General features: G+C 37.6%; 1 protein-coding gene across 1 annotated transcript in view; it reads left to right on the plus strand.

The window, feature by feature from the left end:
• Nucleotides 1–16,924, plus strand: part of DSE (dermatan sulfate epimerase) — a 56,335-nt gene that overhangs the window by 967 nt on the left and 38,444 nt on the right. The gene's annotated exons all lie outside the window — the stretch shown is intronic.

The following is a 16,924-nucleotide window of genomic DNA, read 5'->3' on the forward strand; positions in this document are numbered from 1 at the left end:
GGTTTCTGGGGGCGCGCGAGGCGTGAAGCCCGGGCCGCGGCTTCCCTGGCGGCGGGGCAACCGCGGGGCCAGCCTTTCGTCTCTTCCCACCCTCGGCGCTCCCGGCGCCGATCCCGGCGCACCGTAAAATCCCCGAATCGCGCTTTGGGCGTCAGGTCCTGCCCGCCCAGCCGCGATTTCCCGGACGGCCCCCGTGGCTCCGGCTTCCTTCTGCCCGGTTGGCTGGCACAGACTCCCGCCCTCCTTGGCCTGCGCCCCCTGGTCATGGGGCTGGTGGTGGTCGTGTGTGCCCATCCTGGCGCTGGCAGCCCGCCCGTGCAGCTGCGGAAGCCCGGGAAGCACATCCCAAGCCTCCATCAGTCGTTGGATTCCAGCGCCGCTAGGCTCGGCCGACGCTCGGCGAAATTGTTGGTCAGCCTCACTCCGAGATAGCCCCTGGTGGTGCTGGTGCTGCTGGTGGTGGGACGCTTGACTCACTGGCTGGGAAGTTCTGTAAGCAATGCCACATGGGCTCAACATCTGTCGTGGCTGGAATATGAGCTAAGTTTGTGACCCGAGAACTTTCTCATTTTCATCGCTCATTTGATTGAGGCTGTAGCCTCTGCTTGGGCCGGCTGGCATGAAAGGTTGAAACCGAATCCATTGCTTAAAAGCAGAGGTGATCCGCATTTACCTGGAATCCCTTAGATCAGGAAATGACAGCTTTTAGTTTCTATGGATCTTCGCGTAATAAAAATCTTTAAAAATTTTTTCCTGTTAGTCATGGATTACAAAATAATGGTTTACTTAATGTTACATTAAATTGAGAATGGATGTTTTCACTTAGAAATAGTTTCAAGACAGTTTTTTTTTCCCGGTATTTTCCACGTTATAGAAATCAATCTTTCGGGAATTAGCTTTTCCTCCGTTTTTTGGATCTCTCAAGAAATGATGACTTCTGAAATGAAATGTGATGTGCAATATTTTTGTAGAATATTTAGATAGTACTACTAAAATCGGATCACAAAATGTATGTTGTTCACAAGAACAAATAAAATACAGGATTATTTGAGTATTTGCCTATTCTGTGCTACTATTTTTTTTTAAGGTCACCAAACAGATATGTCCTTTTATGAAGCGTGTAGGTAAGATGTGTTCTAGTTAAAATAAAGAAAGGTTTGAATTTGATACCTCCATCATCTAGTCACCATCTGTGTGGCTTCGGCAAAAAAGTACAAGACAGTGCTGGTCACTTAGAAGCCACATAGAAGTATATGAGAAACTACCCTAGCTCTCCTGGGGCTGCTAACGTAGAAATGGGCGGGGCGGCGGGGCGGGGGGAACTAAACTAAATAAACATCTGAAAATTTGAGCTTGGGAAGCATCCCTTTTTCATTGATGGGTATATGTCAGAATCAGTTTCATTAAGTTTTGGTTAAATACATTTTTACATTCAGGTTAAAAAATATTGATAGTAACAGTCACCAAGTAGAAGGGGATTCGCAACAAAAAAGAGAACTTGGACAAAGAGAAATTTGCAACAGAACACTGTAGACCTTTGTCACTGAGGGGATTATTAGGACCTTCCCAGTCCTGCTGGGTAGAGGCTGTTTAAAATTCTTCTCTCTGAGGCTGGGGCCTGGTTTTGGGAAAACACCCAATAAGAAGTCGGCTAGATTGGCCACTTGAGGTCAGGACGATCATAATGACTAACATTTGTATGTGCATCTACTTTAATACTCATAAAATTAGTCAGCATATTAGTTAATATGGGTTTTCAATGAAATTTGTGGTCTCCAGTTCAGTATCCAACATTGCTGCATGGAGAGGACCTGGTGGTTTCCATTAGGTGAAATTCTTAACTTTACAGATGCTGTCCTGCCTTTCCTGATTCCTTATTATAAAGATTTTTTTCATCTCCAAAAAAGTGTTTTAAAATCATAGGTTAAAGTGCATTCTGCAATTAAACAAAATATTTAATTATACATTTCTTAATGTTCTTTGTGATAGATTTTTCGGTGTCTGTTTCTTTTGCCTTGGATCACACTGTGTTGCATGAAAGAAATTACATGATTCTCATTCAGAATTATGATTTCAACGAATAATTGGAGAGGCATGAAGGAAGATAAAATATTTAAATTTGGGTTTTAATAAAACAGTGATCTTTGTTTTTAAAAGGAATAAAGAAACTAATAATAAAAAGACTAGCATTTTGTAGTTGCAGCATATATTGAATATTACTTAACCATTAGCATGTTTGAGTCCTAAATATAGTAAATATTCTTATCATCTTTCACCACTCCAATAAAAAAAGAGAAATACTGTTATTATCCCATAATGTGTATGTGGCAGGTCTTTGAGGAGATCTAGAACCTGTGGCAGAGGGAACACCAACATCATAGTGGATATTGTCATTCCATTTACTGAGAAGGGCTGGATCTTTACTTTTCTGAAAAAGGGAGTAAGGGACGTGATGAGATTTGATGACCAGCAACCTTCTGAAAGAATGTGTCCAAGCAGAGGACATGACAGTTTTTATTACTCATGCCTTAGGTTTTTCTCATCTTGGAATTACATTATCTTCCCCTGTAGTGATCTCTAGAATAAAAATCTTTTGGGGGAGGGGTCACCAAATTACCAGCGAATGATACAATAAAATTCTCTAAACCTAGAGTCAGTGCCCAACAAGGAAATTAGGCAAGTATATAAACCCAGAGTACTGAAAAGAGAAATTATTTTACCATGAAATTCATATAGTAAATTAGTGGCAGAACGAGAAATAGAGATTAACATTGCAGATTCCTGAGGCACTGATCCATGCTCCCATTTGGTGATAGCAATAATTAGAAATGGATGAGTTTCAAAAAGTCTTGCCAACTCTAATGCTCAATTCTAGTAGGGAATACCCTTTTAAAAATTAAATTTTGCACTAAGTGGATACTATTTTAATTGAAATAATTTTTTTTAAAGAAAATCTTTCTCTATATGTTAGTTAATAAATGTAGACCCAAGTTCTGACCTATCTAAATTTAGTGTTTCACAATTACTAGTTATGTATTCAAGAGTGGTTTGGTTAGTTGATGGTGGAGGTTTTGCAGAAAAGAATCAAACTAGAGAGAGAAATGCAAAGTATTGTAGATGGGTTTATTAAAGAGGGGTCATTAGGATTAATAAACTCCTCCACACAAGTTCATATGCGTTTAGACAATTGAAGGAAAGGTAAAGTCCCTAATAAAACATACAGCTGCACATATACTTGCATTTTAAAATTGCCTAGTACTTTCTAATTTTTTTCAAATAATTCTAATATTTTCATGTTTTAGTCTAGTGGAAATGGAGAGTGATGTAGAGCAGGTGTCTACTCTTCTTTTTAGGGGCGGGGAAGTGGAAATACTGTGAAGGTAAACAGTTTGTTTTATCATACAAGTAATCAGTGGCCTCTCTCAAACATGAGATTAACCTAAATTGCACGTTTAATTATACTTTTCTCCTTTATGACTCCAAATTCATGTTATTAAAGTTTCATTTTCTTACAGATCCAGTTATTACTCTCTTTTACTACTTACTATATTGTCTATGAACTGTCAACTTCCTAGAATTGACAGGCTTCTGTAAACTGGCTACTTACAGACTTCCTTCCCACAGCTCCCTCCTCTTTCACTCCTCTATATCTCTTCTCATGCCTTATAATATAAGGATTCTATTGTGGGGCCACGTCTAGATTCTGCAGAGCCCAGGCCCTTGGATCAGTTTTTGTTAGCTGGCCTCAGGTCTTTGGGTGCTTTACCAGTTGTGTTGCTTATTTCTGCCTATGTAGGCAAGCTCCAGCCTGTTGAGGGTGTGGATTCTAGATCCTCTTTCAAATGCCCAGAAGAATATAAACCTACAGGAGGCAGAGTCTTCAGAGAGATGGTTGGAGACCACAAAGAAGAAAAGGGAATGTTTTAATTTGGAAAGAGAAGAAAGGGTTGTTGAGGCCACATGTTTATTTTTTTAATGCAATAGTTTGTTCAATCTTTAATTCAAAATAACAGTACGAATTTTAATGTGCATAAAAATTACTGCTGGAGTTTTTGTATTTGCTTTAACTCTCTTGGGATATTCCATAATCGTGATCTTGGTGAGCATTGTCATCAAATTTTAGTAAACAGTTACTGAAAGAACAGAATTTGCCTCTTCAGTAATATGTAGAAGCTATAAGCATACTGATAACAAGCATGACTTATTTTGGCATTGTATATTTGGGAATAGTTATTATAACTATTAGGGAAGTGTGGTCTTGTTTTTAAAAATATAACAAAAGACAAAGATGCAGTTAACTCCCAATTATGCATATGTGACATGTCCATTGTAGGTTATTTGTGTCCGTGTGCTTTTCCTAGACAGGGTCGGAGTGAGTTTGCAAGTGAGTGCATGTGTCTGCATGCCAAAAAAATGTTTTTGGTATTATTTATAGAATTTATAGCAGCTCTCTTCTCCCCAATTAATGTGAAAAATAGCAGGACAATCATAGTAAAATTCCCTGTGTATGTTTAGTTTACACGCTCTTTTAACAGAATTTAAATAGGTTCACAGTCAGTTAAAAAGCTGCCATCTAAATCTTTCCATTTGAAATATTCATTGCACACACAGATACTATAGCATTGTGAATGCGTTTTTTGTTGATTAAATCTAGGCTTTTGTATTTTTCTCATGAGTAACAAACTTAGCTACTAAGCAATAGGTATTTAGTGCATGCGGATGTACCACAACAAAGTTGAATCAGCATTTCATAACTCTTAAAAGGGATTTGTATAGGAAATGGGCTCAACAAACTTGTGGGTCTATAATATTTTTATTGATGAAGTAGTCAGGCAATATACTGACTTTACTGTTGGAGTCTAATAGCTATTGCAAGAAGAATGAGGATATTTGTTAGCAATTCCTACAGTGGGAGATAACAACATTAGATTGGTTATATAAATTTAGGTGTAAAGTGTAGTAATCTGAAGGTTATATTACCATTGTAGTAGTAGAGATTACTTATATGAAGGAATAAGAGACTACAAATTGACACTGTCATTTAGAGTAGTACTTTAGATTGATGCAAGTATTGAAAGAGTTACTGCATTTCTAAAGTTAGCTTATATCCAGAAAGTTGCGTCAGGACAAGAAACTCAAGAATTGCATGATAAGAAGCTCTAAGTAGTTTAAACATGTTTCATGCCAAGATGCACTGAACACCCTAACATATGAAATAGAGTAGTAGCAAAGACCAACACGACCTGGCTGTAGGACAACACTTCTTACCGTCTCTACAGTTCTGACTGTAAACTTTTCTTCCTGAAACTGTGCTATTTTTGTTGTTTGAATATATCTGAGGACAGACTATAAGCCATGGATTTCCAGAATTCCACAAATTCTGGTAAAGAACTTACCTTGGGGCCTTGGCAGTTTAATGATGTCATTCCAAGAGGCATGAGTGGGGCCAGGCTCACCAACCCTGGATAATCTGGCTTGGGCCAGCCGGATTTTGGAATCACCTGTAGTGTTTATACTTCTCCCATGGGGAGAATGAGCCTGGCAAGAAAAAAAGAGTAACCTGAAAGGGCATGTTGAACAGCTGTTTTCCATATTCCCTGAAGAAAAAGAAGAGGAAATCGACTTACAGCAAGCATCAAGAGGGATTTATGCTAAATACAGGGAAGTTTTTCTGAAAGTTTTAACCTTCAGAATAGATTTCTAAAGGAAGCCTTTGAGTTATTCTCTGTTTAGAAAGGTTTAAGTGAGGTTGTCCTGAGGGAATGTTTGCATTTGTCTTCTGGGGTTCTAATTTTATGATTTCTGCTCATTGGGATTTGAAAATCTGAAAAATTAAAAATGATTTAATTGCAGTTGACCCTTGAACAACATGAATTTGAATTGCATGTGTCCACTTATATGTGGATTTTTTTCAATAAATATGTATAGCACTGTAAATGTATTTTCTCATGATTTTCTTAATAACATTTTCTTTTCTCTAGCTTACTTTATTATAGGAATACAGTATATAATACATCTGATATACAGCATATGTGTTAATTGACTGTGTTAGTTGTTAGGTTTTTGGAGTGTCCAAACTTAAACTCATGTTTTCTCCTGCGTGGGGGGTCGGCACCCCTACTGCCATGTTGTTCAAGGTCAACTGTAAGTGAATGTAGAAGAAATGGTCAGTTTTAGTGTCTGAAATATAAGTTGCCTTTATAGATTCTACTTAGTATTTTTATTTGTTAGTACAAACTGTTTGCTAACTGGTTAAATATTGATCGTACATAAGAGTCCTTTAACTTTTCATTCAGGTACACGTTGCCATATCTGAAAATTTCTCTATGCTTAATCTGTTTTCACCTCAAACAGGTCACTTTCCTCCACGTTCCTTTTTTATTCTAGAAAAAATCTTAAAAAAAAAAAAAGATGTTGGCACCAGACTATTGTGTTCCATTTGGACTTTCAGTAATATCTTTTATGTTTCTCTGCTCCATTTTTCATAATAGAACTATACTGGCAACAGTGGCCACAAAATATGGAGGTTGCCCATGTCAGAAAGAGTCTGGAAACTTCTCACATATACTAGACTTTTTGTAGCAGTAATTATGGTTAAAAATAATAATGGTATTTATAGAAACAATATGAGCTTTGTTTCATTTTTGTTTAAGAAGATGACTCTAATAGAATTAATTCTCTGGTTTCAGGCCAGTGGTTCTGCTTTTTTTCTTAATATTAAAATTAGACAGTACTTAGGATGTAATTATCGTAAAAGCAGGTTCATTTTGATGCAGCAAAAGGTGTTGGCAAATGCGCTCTCAGCCAATATTGAGTCAGTGGGCTTGGGAGAAGCCAAAAAGTTGAGCCCAGCAAAATCAATGTCTTAGGCAGTTGGAATTAAGTGTTTAATTTAGTTTTATAGCCCGTAGTTTTAAAGCAATTTTGAAATGCGTTTTTCAAAGGCAACTGATTCAAAGCACTGAAAAACATGCAATTATCTTAGGTAAGAGTATCTTTTGTTGTAAAATAATATTAAATGTCAAGTATAATTGGAAAAAAAAAAAAGAGTGTCTTTTGCTGGCCCCTTGAGTTGTGAGGTTAATTTCTTCTTTTCTTTCTCTGTCTTTTCTATAAATCTTCTATAAATTGGACCCTGTTGGTTCTAATGAGAACCCAGGGGAAGTAGAGAGCGAACTAAGAATCTGTTGCTTTTATTCAGTAGTTCAATTTATTCTTTCCTAAACACTGGTGTGGAATTTTAAGATCCACATTTTTTTTTAAAAGAAACCAATATCTTGTTAACCATGTGCTGTGATAAGGTTCATGAGATTTTCCCCTTTATGTGACTTGCATAGAATTCTATATAAAATTCAAATTTACAAATGGTATTTGAATATCCACTGTGGGAACTTTAAAAATTCAATTTTACCTCTACTTGTTAAATTTCATCTTGCAAGTTTTAGGTTAAGTTGGAACACTTCCAATATCTCTTTCTTGGGGAAGAAATGTATTGCAGTATTTATACTACTAAATTGCCATAAAATGATAAGCCCCGTGCCTAAACAAGTTGAATTGAGCAAGCTATGTTAGGGTGGTTATATAACAGATCCTTCTTTGTGTGCTTATACCTTTTTTTCTTGATGAAGCCAGTGAAGTTTGGCTGAGTGATTGTAAATTTTAGAAAAGATAAGTCTGTGTTACTTGGGAATGAATGCTTTGATATATAACTTTTTCCAATGTACTTTTGAACCTGGAGAGTCAGATGAAAGAATGCTATGCTTTAGCACTAGACATACTGAAAGGATTTAGTCATTCAGCAAGTATTTACCAGATACTTCTGTGTTTGAGGGGACATCTGGGTAGAGGCGAAGAGAGGAGGCATGCAAAATAAATATGACATAGTTTCCAGCCTTGGGGTGCTATAAAATCTGGATGGAGAAGGATAACCGAGTATGAAACTGTGAGAACAATTAAATGCTGAACAGAGACAAGCATGCAGTAGGATTGCACGAAGGAAGAAATCTGTAAGGGTTACATGGGCAGAGAATACTCACCCAGGAAGGGAGAATGAACTGGGTCTCAGGATTTTATGCCAAAAAGGGGAAGGGAAGAAGCATTGCAAGGAAGGTGAAAGAACAGGAAGACGAGTGAGCAACAAAATGGAGTGGCGCCAGGTAGAGGAGAACTTCTTGGAAAAATCATGACAATTCACTTATCACCTTTTATGACATTCTCTTTCTTTTCTTCCTTCCCTTCCTCATATATTCTTTCATTGTTTTCCACAAACATTTTTTGAAGGCCTGTATTGCGTGTAATCAGTGGTGCTTGATAATATAGGAAAGACAAGACTAAGATCCCTGCCTCCTAGCAGCTTATACCTGAGTAGGTGATATCTACCTTCAAATTCCTTTTGAGTTCAGAGAGGACTGAAACAATAAGTGTGAGAAAGAAAGATAATATGTACCTTCAAATAACTTGTTATGCCTGTAACTAGTACTAAATGCATACATTAGTAGAGACGGTTAAAGCTATAAATATTCTTATTGACCTCCTTTTAAAGCCCAGTTCAGAAAGCACATTCTCAGTGCATCCATCCTTTCTCCCAGCCAGAAGTGTTAATTTAACACCTTTAAATTTCAATAGTACTTTGTCACTCTCATGCATATACCTCCTTTTATTTTAGTGGTTTGTATAAACATTATTTTTTCTGCCATCTTGTAAGATGATATAAGCACCTTCTTCGCTGGCCTCATCCCTGAATTCCCAAAGAATATTGGACAATGCGTATATGGGGCCACAGTGGGGACCACTTATGGATGGAATTGCTAGGGAAGCCTTCATAAAGAACATTGTGTTCTCTGAGAAAGGTTGGAGGTTGGGTGTGGAGCAGTAGAGGGAACCCCATGAAAGACAGTAACAATGGGATTATAGGACAAAAATGCGAGTGGTGCTCAAGCAAGGATGAGCAGGGAAGTGTGAAGGGAGAGTCTGTGTAGAGAAGGAATGAGTGATAAATATTGAAACGGTAGGCCAGAGCTAGATTGTGGAAGTCTTGGTGGAGAAAGTTGTTCATTTTGCTGTGGGAAATAAAGGCTTTTGCATAGGAAAGTGATATGATGATGATTTATTTAATTTTTGAGAAACTTTATGGTTTACAAAGTTAGTATTTCGTGAGTAGAATTGGCACACTGCCTGGGTTTATATCTTGGCTCCTTCACTTTCTGTGTGGTCTTAGGTAACTCCCTTAATCTGTCTGTTCCTCAGTTTCCTCAGCTGTGGGGCTGTGGTGAAGATTAGATGAGTTAATCCATGTGAGGTACTTAGACCAGTTTTTTTTATAGCAACTTTTGGTGTAGATATAATAAGAATTATAGTCCTTACTTTGGAAATGAGAAAATTGTAGAGCTAGGATTCTATAATTTGCTAAGGCTTTTGTAACAAAGTACCTCCAACTGTGTGGTTTAAACACCACAAATTTATTGCCACACAGTTCTGGAGGGTAGGAATCCAAAATCAAGGTGTCAGCAGAGTTGGTTCCTTCTGATGCCATGAAAGAGAATCCTTTCAGTTCTTCTCCCTTTTTTTCTGTTAATTTTTCCTGAAGTTCTTGGGCTTGTAGATCCTATACTCTGATCTCTACCTTTATCTTCACATGGCATTCTTTTTCTGTGTGTGTGTGTGTGTGTGTCTAAATTTCCCCAATAAAGATACCAGTCATATTGGATCAGAGGCCCTTTCTACTCCAATATGACCTCATCTTCACTATATTTTCAATGACGCTGTTTCCAAATAAGGTCACATGATGAGGTATCACAGATTAGGACTCCAGCATTTGCATTTTTGCAGGACTCAGTTCAACCCAAAGAGACTCCAGGTCAGATCTTTGGAACCTATCACACTATGACCATGGTGTGACGAAAGGATTGTAGAAAAGAGGAGGGATGTGTAGGTTTATATGAGAGACAGTTAATGAGCTCTCCTTGGCTCTTCCATATTTTATTTGCCTAGACCTGAACCATTTGCTGAACAGCCTCAGCAACATGTGACTGAGGGCTTTGGGATAGCGATTTGCTGCCTGTCTCCTAAAAGGATCTTTTGCCTTTCTTCTTCTTTCCAGCATGGCACTCTAGGTAACTTCTTTCCTTTTGGGATTGGAGTTGTAAAGATAGTAAGATAAGTTTAAGGACATTATATTTGCCTTGGATAATTTCAGTCTTTTCTGTAAATTTTGAGGATATATCACTGTCTCAGAGTATAGGTGATAAAGGAAGAATTGAATACTTTTGGAAAGAGGCACAAATCTAAAGTATCAATGGTAAAGATTTTATTGAGGAATCAATTGGAGATGAATAAATGAGTGGATCTGTAGCTATGAGATAAGATCAAAGTTAATGCTTCTCAAGTACATAGTAGGGATTAAGGTAGAATGAGCAAATATGATCGAGGTTCCTAAATCACAGAGGAAGTTAGAAGTATCCCCCAAACAATAGAAGATTAAAAAGAGTACATAGACAAATGATGATTTTAAGTGATGAAAGTGCCAGGAGAATCACTACCAGAGAGTCACTAAGAGAACTAAGGTGGCCTCAGGAATGAAGAGGCTGGCTTCATCTTTCTTATAGATTGGGGACAATGAGATTCAGCCTCTATGGGAAAGCACAACAGAGGATAAGGTGTCACTGAAAGAGTCAAAGTTACTTCATGAAATCTTTAATTTGGAAGATCTTAAATGGCATCTTGTCCCCTCCCCTACCCCATTTAACTCAGGAATTACCTAACAGATGGCCATATAATCTCTACATCCATTTAGAACAAGACATTAAAAAAGTTTTAAAAATTTAAAATTAGTACAGAAGGCATTTTGTCCACCACAGATTAAGAGAATTTCATCAGGTTTGCTTAAAGAAGTAGCTAAGTGGAATCTGGCTGTCAGCAGACATGGGATGAAAAGGGCAGGGTGGATGGATATGAAAGGAAGATGCCTAGATAAGGAGATGCAAAGCATGGGGCTAATACTCCCAGAGTAGAATGTTAAAGACAGAGCAAAATATAGACAGTTGATTCATCAAGACAACGATATAGACACTGAATTAACATGATTTTGAACATACACACAGACACAAACATTAAATATCCAGTCCTATTTCAGGCTCTGAGTTGGGATATTTCTGGCAGGAACATACTTTTTTGGCCTGTGGATCTGTGGTCAGCAACTCAGAGATTATTCTTTTGTTCTGCAGTGTATGTAGTCTCCATCAGTACAGTAAAACTTTTCTTTTTCTCAGAAGTTGTTTCCTAACTAGTGGTAACACTATATAGATATAAAAACTCAGCATGATAAGTTTTTTTTTAAGCACAAATAATAGGAATGATATTGGTATAAAAGTAATAATTCATTAGAAACCACTCTTATTCTAGATAAAAGAAATGTTAGCAATACAGAAAGTTTTTTTCTGAAATTTGCACATAATAGCACTACTAAAGCCCTTATACCAAACCATTAAATAATAAAAATAATCCTTAGAAATATGGTTAAATGGGGGACATGAAGGGAATTACTTTAAATTTCAAAACAGAACAACCTCAATAAAAGCACCCAAACAATCATCCAGGGGAGAGAGAGGCATGGCTAGTCTGGGCTGCATAGATGGGAGAATAATGGGATGTCTAATCTCATGCAAAATGAGCTGAAAGTTTGGGGATGGCATTTAGAAAAAGACCCCAAGAAACCCATGAAAACCATCCATGGAATGTTGGAAAACAAGAAAGGACTGCGATCTGAGGTGGGCCATACACATTAACAAGAGTGTGGCAAGACTTGGGGGTACAGCAAGCCAGCTGCAACCTGGGGTGGACATAGTGAAAGCTTTGTGCCTAAGAGAGAGTAGTAGAGACGGCACTGGGTATGGTGGCAGCTCTCAGTAAACCCTGTAATCATCGCCCTGAATAACCTTGAAAGGTTCAAGCATTGTAGTACATTTTACCTCCAAATGGTTTGTCTTGGTACACAGAGATTTTTATGGCTTCTTTTTATGTAGTTGTATATATAGCTATATAATATATGTATAGTTATTTCTGAGTTTTTAAAGGTTTATATCTTGACAAATTAGTTAATTCATTCAATAAACGATCTCTGGGTGTTTAAGTGATAGGCACTCTTTTAGGTGTTAGAGACATAGCAGAAAGCTAAGTGCCCTCATGGAGCTTACATTCTGAACAGGAGCCAGGCACACAAAAGAAATAAGTAAATTATTGAGTAGATTAGAAGGTTGTAAGTACCATGATGAAAAATAAAACCTTGAAGGGAGTTAGGGAATGGTGGCGGTTGTAATTTAAATAAGATGGTGATGGTCAGGGGTAGCCTCACTGAGAAAATGACATCTGAGCAAATATTTAAAGGGGGCGGGGAGCCAGCCACGTGGATGCCTGGGGGAAGCATTCTAGGCAGAACAAGCACGCAGGCTCTGAGGGGAGAGGACTTCCCGTCTGTACAAGACGAGAAGGGGTAAAGTGGTAGGAGAGCTGTAGGATGCAAAGGCAGAGAGATAACAGGCTCAGACTATATAGTTAGTGCCTTGAGAGCTGTTGTCAGCGCTTTGATTCTTAACTTTGAATGAAATGGGAAGCCATCGGAGGATTTTCAACACAGCGGTGACATATTCTGGATTACAGTTGAACAAGGATGGCTCTGGTTCCAATGTTGAGAGTGACTGTGGGGGTGGGGGGAGGGTAAGGGTGAAAAGCAGTGGGAGCTAGTTTGGAGGCCCTTGTGGTAAGATGTGGTGTGGCTTAGGCAGTTATGGGGTGGCAAAAGGGTTTGGATTCTGGACCTATTTTGAGGATGGGGTCAACAGAAATTGCTGATAGTTTCCATATGGAAACAGAGATGGGAAGGGAAGGTGGGCGGGGGGTGGGGTTGGGAGTTTGGGTCTGAATTGCTGGCAGGATTGATTGCCAGTAACCGAAATGGGGAAGTATGGAAAGGCGATGCCTGCATCCTTGGGTTAATTCATCTGTGTATCATTGTTTTACAAACCAAATCTGTGGTATTCTGAATTTTGATTATGATTCATAATGGGACATTTGGAAATTACTCAGAAATTTTAATGCCAAAGAACTATGATCTGTGAGACAAAAATGACCCAAAAAAGTACATACTAAATGTTTGAGAATGTAAAACAGCAAAAAAGTAAATTTATCATTGGTGAATATTTGAAGATTGAAAAATGGAAAAATACTTGACTATAAGGAAAAAATAAAAAAGAGCTTCCTGTATAGTGCTAAAAGCATCAATCCATATAAAGATTCATCCAATAAATGAAATTTTTATTTTAAATCAAACAAACTGGAAATGTAGGTTTAATGCCAGCAAATTACTTTCCCATGAAATTCTTTTAAACCTTTTGCCTAACATCAATGTACTTCATTTTTAGACAGTATCCAAAGCTGTTAAACAATGTATAAGTCCAGTATATTCTGCTGTGTCCTTTGCTTCCATAGTAGCATCCTCAGACTGAATCCTTTTTCTGGGTATGAGTCAGAGAACAATAACAACAGTTGAGTAAAGAGAAAGATTTGGTGAAAGTATCATAACATTTTCTATTCTAATGGGACAAAGTATTATGGCAAGACTCATAATTCTAACAGGAATTTAAATAGTCTGAAAATGAATGTTGGGGTCCCCAAGACCCCCGTTGGGTTCAATAAGTCACTAGAAGGACTCACAAAAAGCTGGTATAATCAGGGTTATGGTTTAATATAGCCAAAGAATACAGATTAAAATCAGTGAGGGGAAAAGGTGCATGTAGCAAAGTTCAGAAGAAACCAAGCGCAAGCTGCCAGGTGTCTTTTTCCTAGTGGATTCGCACTCCCAGCAACAATATGCCACAACACATGCAAAGTGTTGCCAGCCAGGGAAGCTCACCCCAGCTTGGTGTCCAGGGCTTTTACTGGCTTCAGTCATGTAGACACGCAACATCGTCATGACCGACTCTCAGCTATTCAGACTCTAGGCCCCCAGAGCAAAGACAAGAGTTTATCATAAATCACAATGTTAGTATAAACTGCCTCATCAAACTGGTACCACATGGCCCAAGGCCTCAGGCTTGCAAAATCTCTAATCAGGTAGAATATTACAAGAGCTCCCAGCTCATCTCCCCTGAGCTACACAAGGGCTAGTCCTATAGACAGGCCTTTCTCGGAAATGTGTAGTGTTTGAGCAATAGGCCTGCTGAGTCAATTTTTTTCTTGCAGAGCATGGTAAGGCCTGGAACATGGTATTAGTGCTTCTTAGAGGCATTATCATTAAGGTAAACTTACAGGACCTGATCCTGGAGGAGATGATATAAGAATATACCCAAAATATACATAGTTTTGGCTAAATTCATAAATTAGTGAACCAGAGTCGATTACATAGAAGAGGTTATCTGTTTTGTGGTATTTCGCCTGAAAATCTATAAGTTGATGTTATGACGCATCCCACCAAAGTTTGCAGATACTGGGCTAACGGAGGAATATGTGGTAGTGATTGGAGAAGGAAGTGAAAAAGAGGAAAGGTAGCCTGGAAGATGATGCTAAGGCAGAGGAATTGGCTCATGTGACTGTGAAGGCTGAGAAGTCCGATGATCTGCTATCTGCAAGCTGGAGTCCAGGAAAGCTGGTGGTGTAAGTTCCAATCCAAAGGCAGAAGACTGATAGTGCAGAGAGGGAGGTAGGGGACAGGTTGGGGGCAGGGGGAGAGAGGGAGGAATGTTTTACTGTGTAAACACACACACACGTGTGGTATATCAGTAAGCTTTATCTCTTCATATAAATTTGGTTGATAAAGAAATAGTATTAGATGTGAACACTTCTTTTCTCCTTAGATGTGTTCAGTCACTTGGACTGTATGCCCTGAAAGTTAAAATTGTGCAGTTGAGCAGGAAGGAGAAAACTCTTGGCATCAAATACTTTATATTTATCAAAATATTTGCTATTTGTAGGCTCTTGAAGAGTCTGCAAAGTCATGAATCCACAATACATTGTTTTTTATGAACGCTTTCTCCTGGTGTCATGGCAGAGTTCCTTTCAGTTCGTACGACCTCAGTGTTCTCATTGAAAAGATGATGATGACTGCTAGCATTTATTGGACACTTTGTAAATCCTAGGCACCCTTTTATTGCTTCAAGCGTATCAGCTCATTTAAGATCACAGAAACCTTGTGAGGAAGGTATTATTATTTTATCCAAAACAGAGACATAGCTAATGACATGGTGGCTCTGGGGATTCAAACCCTAGAAGTCTGTCTTCCGCTTGTGCCTTCGACCACTAATCATGTTCTGAGGTAAATGATGATAATTAGTTTTTGGGGGGGAACAGAAATTTAACAGAAAGTGGTAGGTGCTTTATAGGTGTTATCTAATCTCTCAACCAGTCTTTCAGAAAAATATCACTTCCATCTTCATTTTAAATGAAGGACTTGGTTTCAATAGTTAGCTTGTCCAAAGTCATACAGTAGTGAAAAAAGCCACTCTGCCCCTTGTGCCGGCCCTTTTAACCACCTCACCCATCTACCCTTGTGAATTAATGGCAGGAAGAAAAATTTTACCTTAGTTTTCATGAGCATTTCATGGTTTAGTTTAACTGTTATTTGAAACTGTATGATGTTATATTTAGCTATTGGTTTCCTTATCTCTATTCATCTTCTTTTCTATGCTTTATTATTTTGTTTAGCCATTAGGCCAGAAAAGAGTATTTTCATGCTTAATGCTATTTCTGAGAAAGCTATAGGTGGTTTTTCAGACCCTTCCAGAAAATCTTTGGTTATTTACTATTTAGAAAAATTTTGAAAATAAAGATTGTTAATTTTCATTTGGGGCCAGGTACAGTAAGGTAAATAAATTGCTTTGGACTAAGGGAGAAATTCCTATTTAACTTTAATGTCAGACAGTAATACAAGCACTGCATTAAAAAAAAAAAATCCTTGGAAACACCAGTTTCTTAGATTTTTTTTTTAACCTATATTTATTTAGGGCAGAGCATATTTTTCTTGTTTACTTTATATCCTCATGTCTAGCATAGTTTCTGAATTTAATAGCTGCTCAATACACAGATTAATTAATTAATTAATTAATTAATGTTTACAAGAAATTCTTGCACCCAACAGGGATAGGGTATTGATATTCCAATTCTGGAAAACAGTGCATTGGAAAGCTTAATACATATGCATAAATTACTATTTAAAAGATTCAGAATACCAAAAAGAAATACACTTGATTATACTCAGCATTAAATTATTGTGAAAATAATATCAGAATAAAAAATCCTGAAAATATTTTAGGATTTTGTGTTCCAACACCATCCTTAAGGAAATCAATTAAAAATAGTAAAACTATTTGTAAAAATAAATATAAAGAACATGAAAATAAAAAGAAAACCGATTAAATTTAAAATAAAGAAATACTAATCAGAAGATGTCCAATCATTAGACTGCTAGGTAAACTAGAACTTACTTATCTTAGAAAGTCTAACCATTTCACTTTCTCTTTTAGCCTTTTGGTAAAGCGAAACTCCAGTAGTTGCATCAATGACATTGTAGATGCCCACTTCCAGCCTGCTTTCTCTTTGCCTCCATGAAAATTATACAGATTTTTCTTCCTTTGTATATTCTATAAGACAATCTGTTTCTCAAAAAACAGGATTATAATGGTTCTTAGTTCTGTAGTAATGTGCACCAGGATTATAATGGTTCTTAGTTATATAGTAATGTGCACCAGGCAAAACTCTACTGCTAATTTATATTTTCAGTTTGATAGCCACTAAATTACTCATACAAGTAGTCTCTAGTGAATGGAGATGGAGCCTTCAGACTTGACACCAGAAAATATGTATACCCATTTTGAACATAATTTAGATTAATTATTCTTCTCACTTAAGGAAGTTATAAGAATTAACATTGTTGGTG

Source organism: Pteropus alecto, unplaced genomic scaffold (assembly GCF_000325575.1).
Source record: "Pteropus alecto unplaced genomic scaffold, ASM32557v1 scaffold79, whole genome shotgun sequence".
NCBI lineage: Eukaryota > Metazoa > Chordata > Mammalia > Chiroptera > Pteropodidae > Pteropus > Pteropus alecto.